The sequence below is a fragment of the Fukomys damarensis genome, unplaced genomic scaffold, assembly GCF_012274545.1.
Source record: "Fukomys damarensis isolate Sample0158 unplaced genomic scaffold, DMR_v1.0_HiC HiC_scaffold_2, whole genome shotgun sequence".
NCBI classification, from domain to species: domain Eukaryota; kingdom Metazoa; phylum Chordata; class Mammalia; order Rodentia; family Bathyergidae; genus Fukomys; species Fukomys damarensis.
This window is the reverse complement of record NW_022900914.1, coordinates 29,637,955-29,649,566: the sequence shown is the minus strand read 5'-3', so window position 1 is coordinate 29,649,566 and position 11,612 is coordinate 29,637,955. Positions and strand designations below refer to the sequence as shown.

The 11,612-nt window shown below is 35.5% G+C and overlaps 1 pseudogene; it reads left to right on the top strand.

Annotated features, from left to right (window-relative positions):
- Positions 1-621: 621 nt before the first annotated feature.
- On the top strand, positions 622-2,532 carry LOC104856477 (annotated as a pseudogene).
- The last annotated feature ends 9,080 nt before the right edge of the window (positions 2,533-11,612 follow it).

The following is an 11,612-nucleotide window of genomic DNA, read 5'->3' as shown; positions in this document are numbered from 1 at the left end:
TATTATAATTTTTACATCTTTCAAAGAAAACTACCTATAGTAATTGTGGAAGAAGAAATGTATTGTAAAAAAGAAATAACAATAAATCTGCAGAAGTTCTTCTCTACTATGAGATGAATCAGTGTGGACTACTGGTCTTCTTCCTGGGCTACCCTGTAGAAATTATAAAAGGAAAAACAAAGCTCAAAGTAGGATAATTGTGGATTACTGAATTTTTAGAAATCTAGGGAATTTTATTCAAGGTTACCAAATTCTGTTCCTATGGAGGATATTTAGGACTTTACAATGTAGATAACATAAGAGTGAAAAATAATTCTTGCCTGTAGACAGGAAAATTCTAAAACATCCAACAGAGGCTTCACTGGCTTCTTTCCCCACGGAACAAACAGTTTTTGCTGTATTTGCATATTCATGTGAATATTCTTGATCTGTAAATGTGTCTGCTCACCAGATTCTCTTTTGAACCACTTAACAACATCTGCCTGTTTCCTCATTGATTACTCAGTAGAATAACGTCTTTCAAAAAGGTTTTCCTGGTCTCATTGAATGCGCCAGCAGCTTTGGAGATTTTTGTGTGTGTGATCACTTCACCAGCAGAACCTGGCCTACACGTAAGCAATCATGTCGAAGGGACTTGCGGCTGGCATTGATCTTGGCACCACCTATTACTCTGTGGGTGTCTTCCAGCATGGGAAAGTGGAGATAATCGTCAATGATCAGGGAAACCGAACCACCCCAAGTTATGTCGCTTTCACTGACACCGAATGACTTATCAGAGATACCGAAAAAAAAAATCAAGTTGCAATGAACCCCAACATCACAGTTTTTTATGCTGAGCATCTGATTAGACATAGATTTGATGATGCTGTCATCCAGTCTGATATGAAGCATTGGCCCTTCACAGTGATGAACGATGCAGGCAGACCCAAGGTCCAAGTCAAATGCAAAGGAGAGACAAAGAGCCTCTATTCAGAGGAAGAATCTTCTGTAGTGCTGACAAAGATGAAGGAAATTGCAGAAACTTATCTTGGGAAGACTGTTGCCAAGGCTGTGGTCACTGTACCAGTTTACTTTAATAACCCTCAGGGTCAAGCAACCAAAGATGCTGGAACCATTGCTGGTCTTCATGTACTTAGAATTATCAATGAGCCAACAGCTGCTGCTATCACTTATGGCTTAGACAAAAAGGTTGGAGCTGAAAGAAATACGCTGATATTTGATTTAGGAGGTGGCACCTTTGATGTGTCAGTCTCACTTGAGGTGAAGTCTACAGCTGGAGGCACCCACTTAGGTGGAGAAGACTTGGACAACCGAATGGTCAACCATTTTATTTCAGAGTTCAAGCACAAAAATAAGAAAGACATAAGTGAGAACAAAAGAGCTGTCTGCTATCTCTGTGCTGCATGTGACGAGCTAAGGGAACCCTCTCTTCCAGCACCCAAACCAGTATTGAGATTAATTCCCTCTATGAAGGAATTGACTTCTATACCTCCATTACCCATGCTCAGTTTGAAGAGTGGAATATTGACCTGTTTGGTGGCACTCTGAAACCTGTGCATAAGGTTCTTCAAAATGCCAAACGTCACCAGTCCATGACATTGTCCTGGTGGGTGGTTCTACCCATATCCCTAAGATCCAGAAGTTTTTCAAGATTTCTTCAATGGAAAAGAATTGAATAAGAGTATCAATCCTGATGAGGCAGTTACTGATGGCGCAGCTGTTCAGGCAGCCATTTTCTCTGGAGACAAGTCTGAAAATGTTCAAGATTTGCTGTTCTTGGATGTCTCTTTCTCTTAGTACTGAAACTGCTGGTGGTGTCATGACAGTCTTCATCAAATGCATTATTACCATTCCTAACAAGCAGACACAGACCTTCATTACCTACTCTGACAACCAGCCTGGTGTGCTTCTTCAAGTATGTGAAGGTGGGAGTGCCATGACTAAGGATAACAACCTGCATGGCAAGTTTGAACTCACAGGCATAGATCCTGCATCCCATGGTGTTCCTCAGATTCAAGTCACCTTTGATATTGATGCCAATGGCATCCTAAATGTCTCTGCTGTTGACAAGAGTACAGGGAAAGAGAACAAGATGACCATCACTAGTGACAAGGGCCATTTGAGCAAGAGGACATGGAGCATATGGTCCAGGAAGCAGGGAAGTACAAAGCTGAAGATGAGAAGCAGAGGGATGAGGTGTCCTCCAAGATTTCACTGGAGTCCTATGCTTTCAGTATGAAAGCAACCGATGAAGATGAAAAACTTCAGGGCAAGATCAATGATGACGATAAACAGAAGATTCTTGATAAGTATGATTAAATCCTCAACCAACGGGATAAAAATTAGACTGCAGAAAAGGAAGAATTTGAACATTGGCTGAAGGAGGTGGAGAAAGCCTGCAATCCCATCATTACCAAGCTGTACCAGAGTGCAGGTGGCGTGCCTGGAGGAAGGCCTGGGGGGCTTCCCTGGTAGGGAGCTCCTCCTTCTGGTGGTGATTCCTCAAGGCCCACCATTGAAGAGGCTGATTAAGCCAACCCCAACTATAGATTTAGCATTGTTCCACACAATAAAATACAGAAGGACCTAAATTTGTAGCAAATTCTATGGCAGTTGTTAAAGTTTAACTGCTACAGTGAAGTACTGGGTATCCTCAATACTTGGACATGGAATGTGTGCACCAGGAAAGGATAACGTTGCACTTTATAAGCACTGTATTACAAGTGGAAATGCAATGTCTTCAGTACAACTATTTAAAATTGGAAATAAAAAGGACTTCCTGTTTTATATCTCCATGCATATAGTGAATTTTGTCTTTTGTAAATATTATCTTTTTACTGGAGGCAATAAAATAACAAGAACAATGACAACGACCTTGGAGAGAGAGAAGACTCCTGGACAAGTAGGAGGTGGGAAAGCGAATAGCCCAAAAGGCTGCAACCAGGAGCACAGGGAATGAGGATAAAATTGCTTTGGGGGGTGGAATAGAACAACCTTTTAATATCTGTTCTTAGTCTCTGGGTTTTCATTGTTTTGAACAATCTTTAGTGTCACTGAATAAAGCAGTACCTGCGCCCGGTTCCAGGGGCTGTAAGAGTAAAATAAGGTAAAACTGAACCCAGTATACATGAAGTATTTCAGAACAGGTGGGGGGTGATTCACTTCGGGTGCATTCATTCTTCGCCTCCTCTGCTCTTCCACTACTGGTTCTGCCACTCTTAACCACACAGTGATAATACTTTTGGAAATAGTAAAATCGAAAAACAGATAAAACTTTTGATAAATGATACAAAAAAAATAAGTGGGGTAGGAGTAATAAAATGTGGAGATAAATTTAGTGTTGTTAAAAAATATTAAAGAACAGAAGAAGAAGAATCTATAAATAAAACTCTAGAGAATAAGAGCAGAAAAGGAGTGAGAAGAATGATCCATATGTGAGTGCACCAACATGTGGGCTACATCAGAAGAAATCAGAATGTACCCAGGAATGGAACAATAATCAAAAAGGAAAGAAAGAAACAAAAATAATAATCTTAAGGCCAAAAATGTTGGAAAAATATCGGGATGCATAAAGATCCATCAAGTTATTAGCATCCAATAGAAGGAGAGGAGTTGCAGAATTGCTGATACCAGACAGAGAAGACTTCAAGAAACAAGGAGATCTCTCCCTCATCGTCCATGGGATGGGTTTCATTTCAGGGTCAGCATTGACAGCAATGTCTTCTGATGCTCAAGTCCATGGAAGAAAATGTCACTGAGTATTTGCATGCAGCCTACACACATCTTCCCCCATATTTTAAATTATCTGAAAATTATTTCTAATACTAAGTACAACATAAGTGCTATGTAAATAGTTGTGGTAATATACAATTTATGGGATAATGACAAGAAAAATCTAGGCAGGTCCCTACAGAGATCATATTTTGCAGTATTTTGATATTAATTGATTGAGTTCAGGAATACAGAACCTTGTACCATTATCTACAAAATAAGCAAAATATCATTAATTAAGAAGCTTAGAGCATTTTTTAAAAATACAGTTACCACCAAAAACCATTCACATTGAGTAGTGCACTAAAAGTCCTAACCAATAAGTAGCACATGAAAAAAACTAATGAAAGAAAAATAAACTATTATTTTGAAATAATAATAAATTTAACTATAAAACAAAGTTCACTAAAAATGAATCACTACAAATAACACAATAATTTCTTTTGTTGTATAATTCTAACATCAATATTCAAAAGCCAGTTGCATCAAACTAAAAAAGTTGAATAAAACATAATTCTAAATACATGTGTATAGTATTGATACAATTTTTTCTAATAGTTTAAAAGTATTTAAAGTTGAAAGATATTATGTGCTGTTAGAGAAGAAGCCTTAAGAGATTATAGGTGATTATTAACCTATTGATCCATGATTCAATCTTCCTCATAAAAAGTCCTATTGTTACTTTAGTGTGTGTTATGCTTCTAAATTTTGACAGTGAAAATGGTTAAGAATGAAGAAGGAGCTTCAGAAGAAGTAGAGACAGGCAGCACTATCATAATTTTAGAAATTATGGTGAATTTACAGTTTAAAAAAATTAAACCAAAAGCAAAAACAGAAAAATTGATTGACAGGATAGATTAGATATCACAGAAACAAACTCATTGAATGAATCATCATTGGCATAAGGCAGAAATGACATAGCAGGTCTCTAAGAGAAATGAAAAGTTAATAAACTAGAAAAATAGTTATTTAGGTGGGAAAATAAATGGAAATCTGATTTCAGGGGGATTAAAATTTTAAGTATCTAAATAAAACCTCCTATTGAATACTGAAAGATGACCTCCACAAGAACTCTGATTCCTTTGAGAGTAGGTGCTTCCTAAAGGACACTCTCTATTCTGGTTTCTAACTTCCTGTATTATTTTCACCTCAGCAACTTACTGAGCTGCACAGTATTTCTTTTCCTCCATTCACAGGAAACCAGAAAAGCAGGGAAGGAAGCTAGGACTTGAAGGACTTGTTCTTTGGTTTCTTGTCTCTCAGCAATCACTGCCTTTTGGGGCTTGATGTCCAGTGACTTTAAAATTGTTATTTCAAATATTTTGTCTGATTTATTCGTTGCCTAAGTTGTAAAATAAGCCTTGTCCACACATGTGTAAATAAAGAATGGTTTCTCTGGTGTGAAAAACTGAAAGTGTGAATAAGGTTCAAATGGTATAATTGATAATGTGAAATAGGAAGATAAGGGCTAAAAGGGTAGGGGAAGTGGGAAGGGGAGGGGGAAACGAAGAGAAAAGAAACAATAGAGAAAAGGGAAAAATGCAAACAAAGTTTTGTAAATAGGGAAGGGTGGAGGGGGTGAACGAAGGGCAGAGGTAAGGGGAAAAAATGAGAACCAAGATCTGTCATGTAAAGTTACAAGATCCCAATGATGAATGTAACTATTGTATGCCTAAAATGTACCAATAAACTTAATGAAAAACAATTAGTTCTGTCCATTCCACCTTGGCTAAAAGCTGTGGGTCAACAAATGTATTTAGATTTTATCTATTTTTGATTGGTATATAAAAACATAAAACTTGCACATATTAATAAAGCATTCTATAACATTTTGATAAGTACACATTGCACAATGCTTAATTTCTTTTTTTTAATGTGAACCCACACCCTGTTCCTCCCAGTTTGGTATTTTTTTTGGCTGGGTGTGGTGATGCTCATCTGTAGTCCCAACACTCTGGGGCTGAGGTAGGAGGATTGAGAGGACTTTGAGGCCAGAATGAGCTACATAAAAAAATAAAATAAAATAAAAAAAGATTGGTGTTCCTTATCATTGGCTTGTAGAAATTTACCAGGTTTTGGTTTCTTTTGTTCTACATTATTTTCAAGCACTGCTGATGATTGAACCCAGGGCCTCGGCACAAAGTGTTTTACTACTGATCTCTGCACCCCAAGCTGTAATTTTAAAATCTTTTTTTTCTTCCCAGTATTCTTCTGGCATTTCAATTTCATTTACATCATCAAGCTGCCTAAGACTGACCTTTGAAACACTGGTTTTCTTAACTTCTTTCTTTTTTCTGGTTTTGTTTGAATAGATTCTATTACAACTTTAGCTTTATTAATATATTTTGTAGTTTAGAATCTACTACCAATAGTCCTATTATTTGTATTTTTTCAATTCTAGAAGTTCTTTTCTGTTTTTTGAGATAGGGTCTTTCTTGTGCTGTTTCCCAGGCTGGCCTCATACTCCTGGTTTCAAGCAGTCCTCCTGCCTCTGTTCCCAAGTATCTGGGACTGTCAGGATGTAGTAGATGATAATTTTAAGTGAAATAAGTCAGACGCACAAGATTTAATATCACATGGTTTCTCTTATATGAGAATAGCAAAGCATAAAAAGCAAAATAAAGGAAATAGAAGCAGAAAGACCCATATTTCTCAAAGGGGAAGGGGATCAAGAGATGTCTTGATGGGGAGGGAGAGGAAAAGGGGATGAGAAAAGGATTTAAGATGTATTATGTACATGTACCAACTTCCCACAGGGAATGTAAACATTCTCTACTATAAAGAGACCCCAGGGCTGTCTCTGATCAAAAACAGCAAATCACGGGACTTTTCAGTCTTCAAAAGTGCACGAAGCCATCCTCATAATACATTTCTTCCTACCTACCTATTAGCTATCTAACTATCTATCTATCTATCTATCTATCTATCTATCTATCTATCATCCATCTACCTTACTATTTTTACCTCTCTGGAAAACCTAATCCCCTATTCCGTCCTTGCTCCTACACCCTCATCTCCTACAGTCAGTGCTCTGCACCTACAGTGGAACCGATGTTTCAAAGTTGCAAGTCTGATTATTTCGCTATTTCCTTTAACCTTCTTCCAAGGCTTCCTGTCACACTAGAAAGAGTTCTCAATGTGTCAATAGTGACCTGTTCCCTCTAATGCCCAAGTAATGAAAAGCTTTGTTGATGCCGTTTTCTCTGAAATACGCTTACCCAAATTTATGCTCTCATTTTCTCTATTCTTTTTTTTTTTTTTTTTTGGTTTTTCTTTTTTTGGTTTTTTTGAGACAAGGTCTCACTATGTAGTTGAGACTGACCTGGGACTCACTATGTAGCCCAGGCTGGTCTCAAACTCACAGTGATCCTTCTGCCTCAGCCTCCTGAGTGCTGGGATTAAAGGAGTGCGCCACCACGCCCAGCTCTCATTTTCTCTATTCTTTAATTCATTGGCTCAAGTGCCATTTCTTTCTGACATTTGGTGACCAAATAATATGACATAGCTATTCCTCCACTGCTACCTCCCTCTCTGTCCTCACTTTCCCATGGTTTTAACATCACAGTGATATATATATATATATCTTTATAGGTCTTTAATGCATTAGGAATTGCATCAGATGAGGAGAGCTCTCTGTGTTGCTTACAAAGGTTTTCCTACTCCCAAACATTTCCTGACCCATAGTATATACTCAAAATATATCTTCTAAATACAATTAAAAAAATAGGCGCATGGGAATTTGTACATGAATAAGTTGCCATACATTGGGGAAAAGTTTTACATACACATGGAAAGTTTTATTAAAAATGAGCTTCAGATTTAACACATGTACACAAATGAAATATATTAAATTTCACAACCAAACCCCAAAGAGATAAATACTAGAAAGACAGATCTCCCTACATAATGTTTTAAATTTATTGCAAAATTAAGTAACAACCTGACAAAAAACATTTGTGCAATAGATTATATCAAAGATTAAAATTCTGATTTTAAGCTTTTAAAAGAAAATAAAAGCACTATTAATAACTTTTAAATGCCAATGAAAATGTAATTGACAAATTAACAGATCGCAAGCTTTTTTGTAATCTCAAATATACAAGTTGAAATGAGTGCAATGATCTTCTAACAGATGAACCAAAATTATTCAGTGTTGACAGGATTTGACCAAATGAGAAATCACACTCTGTTAGTAAAACTGTAAAAGTCCAGCTACTTTTGAAATTAAATTTATTAAAAATCAAAATGATATACTTATTTTCCCATACATTGTTTTCATGTATCCATGCAAGAGAAACACTATTACACAGGGATAAAAGAGATTTGTTTGTATACAGTAAATAAATACAAATCGAACTTTTAACAGTAGCTATATCTTGGAGCAGCTTCATAGAAATTATTAAAGTTGGTTGGGGAACATTCACCTTTTTTCTTTGAATTTATTCAGATGTTTCTCTAGTGTTTGTTACTTTTCATGTGAAAAATAAATAATTTTACTGACAAGATGTCTACTGTTGGCTTTATCCAAAGCATGCTTAGTCAACATAATATATTCAATTTGATTTAAAAATAAGAGTAATCGTGTGTTCTTGAGGTGTTATTTTTTAGAACTCTGTATTACCTCCTATGAAATTTATAAATATATCATTTAGAACCTGAGATTTTAAAACTAATTTTCTAGGATTTTTCTTGATGTATAATTTTGATTTTTCTTAATTTAATGTTGTATCTAAACTTGAAATATAAATTCAACATATAGTATAAATGGATGAGTGATTCTTTTTCCACAAATGAGAGCTATCTTTAAAGTATACAGGAGCTCCTACATATTACAGATCAAGGCTGGGGAGATGAGCTAAGTTAATTCAAGAACTATTCAGCCCACTTGGATATTAGGAAAGCTTTAATGATGTCTCTGCCTTCTCCATTCACATTCCAGCACTCAAATGTGTCACAATGCTGTGACAGTGCTCATCACTGACTGTAAAAATGACTTCAGAGTCCCTTGACATTTCAATGTCTACATTTACATAAACAGTTTTTTCAAAAGGAGTAGAAAAGAGAAATGGAGTTAAAGAGTTCTTTCCATTTTTATGTGATTCGGTGTGTGAGGTGTGGGTGAGATTAGCTGTCTGATCTTAGAATACTTGGGGAAACTAGAGAAAGGCTGATGATCTCAATCCTTTTAACAATTTTTAGCAATATCTGAACAATTCACAATAGATATTGATCTAGAACTTCATATCTGGATATATATATATATGTATGTATACACATATAATTATATATACATATAATTTCTAAATCTATGCATTCACAGTTCAATTTTTAAAATAGAAATCTAGAAAAACATCATACAACAGTAATTATGATTCATGTCCTCAAAGGTGAATAAAACAAACACGATTTTTCAATTATATTCATGTATCACACAATGGGTCAAAATTTTCTATCAATAGAATTATATACTTTCTAAGTAGTCATTCTGTTTCTTTACATAAATGTTACTTGCTCAAAATCTATTATTTTAACATAAAGATAGTCCTTTATAAATTTTACTTCACCTTTAAGATAATAAAATATAGCAATAATGGAAATGCTAAATGGTAACTACTTTGTGAATATATACCTGGAAGCTTGCTGACCTATATTACTGTCCCATAAATTACTTACCAATGCAAGGTGGGATTAATTTTAAAAAAAGAAATAAAGAAATACTACAGCACTCCCATGTGTATTTCCCTCTTTGGTACTGAATAAATATAATTATATTAGACACAATCATCATACCATATAAATTAGTTCTTCTAAGTCTATATAATAAAACACAACTGAGGTCATTGGTGCACCCTCAAGATTTACACTCTCTCCCTGATTTTAAAAACATAAACACCACTATGAGCTTGTTTATACTTGCCTTATATTCTTTGTACTATGGAAAACCCAAGAGAATAAGATATCAAAGTTGAAACAAATGCTAAGACTCTAATTTTGACAAGCATGTATTTTTGTTCAGTATGAGTGGTATGAATTCAGATTTCTTATAGCATTCACTAAGAGGTATCATTCTTGTGGCTTGTTTATTTGTTTCTTGCTATTTTTGGAAAGTTGTGTGTAGACCACATTTCATAGAGCTTGATGTTCAATGTTAGCATGACATTTATTTTCATTATTAATTAAGTGCCAATACATATTATCCATACCATTGTTCAACTTGCCAAAAGAAAAGAGAACTAGTCATCAATATGTAATGTTTTTATTACAAATTTTGAAATTTAGCCTTTGCACAACTCTCCCAGAAAAATTGGACCTCTGGTCCAAGCCTCGAAGATGTGTTGTGAATATTTTCTCACAACATAATCTTAATAAGAAAAATATATGCATTTCAATAATGTTGCGGATATCATAATATGTAATATTATTCTAATACTTCTACTTTTGGCACAATGGGACACTCAAAGACAGATTTTTCTTTAATATCAATCTGCTCTTGAGTGAGCTCCTCTTCCACCTGAAATTCATTCTCCCTCCCTCTCTCCTTCTTTCTCTCTCTCTCTCTCTCTCTCTTCCCCTATCAAGAACTATGTCAAGTTACATTCTATTTTAACTTCCTCTTATGACCTCCAAAAATATGGCTTCTTTCTCAATGATCAGAAAATGAAAGTTAACCATCAATTAAACATCTTTTTGCATGCAAACAACAAAATCTGCAGCTGATTCTAGAATACCTCTCACACCTAAACTGCACCGTGAAAATGCAAATTGATAGAGTGCAGAAAGAAGATCTTAGCAGTAAAATCTTGGTTCTAGATAATGATTCTATTCAGTAATCTTACATGGAGGAAATTTTTATTGACTGGTTCTTAGTATCTTCCTTCACTAGCACACAAAAGACGGGAGGAAGCACCAATCAACTCCCCACATCCCAATCACTTCTATACACAATGCACAGAGATGGTAACATAATTATAAAAACTGGAGGCCATGGAAGGAAGAAAACAGATATCTTTAAAACAGGAAAATGTCAAAAAAATTTTGTAGAAGGTTGTAGTGGGTGAAGATATCTCTCTGGGACATTATTAAACCAAAATAGTTCAGCATTCTGGAAGTATTATTGAAAATTAGACTGCCAAGTATCAGAAGTTAGGGGCAAATTCTTAGTACCTAATTCACTTACTGCCACTTTGCATTTAAGTATTATGTAAATATATAGGTTAAAAAAGAGAAAAATGTCATAATAAGCTGCCTAATACTCTCCATTTATGAAAAGGACAAAACACAACATGGCTGGAACCTTTCTCTTATTCTCTGCTTAGAACCCATAAAGAATAGTAATTAAACTGGATACTCTATCCTTGAAACAAGGATATGGGCCCAAAATCCCTTCTTAAGTAACTATGTTAGATGTACAATTCGATGGAATAACCATTTTGAAAATGAACATTTGCTGAAGTGACTTCTGATACTAACAGGAGTTCCATTTTCTAGGGTGACTTCCTGTTCCGTCTGGTCTGAACTATGTCTGCTCATTCTCCTAATAGGTCATCAGGCTTTGAGTGAGCTCATCCACACTGACAGCCTCAATATGCCTGCCAGAAAACATCATGTTGTTCCCTTCCCTTCTTTTGAAAATATGATCTCATTACCTATTATGGCTTGTACATGGCAGCAGATGTTCCGAAGCACTGATGGAAAGCACATGTGAACATGCCATATTCTCAATATGTGACAAACAGTGATGCAACATCGAGTAGAATTTCACTCTTAAAATTTCCTCTTTTTATGCCCACATGCTAAAGTTTCTTTCCTTTGCTGATTAAAAATAGTGTCCTTTAAATATG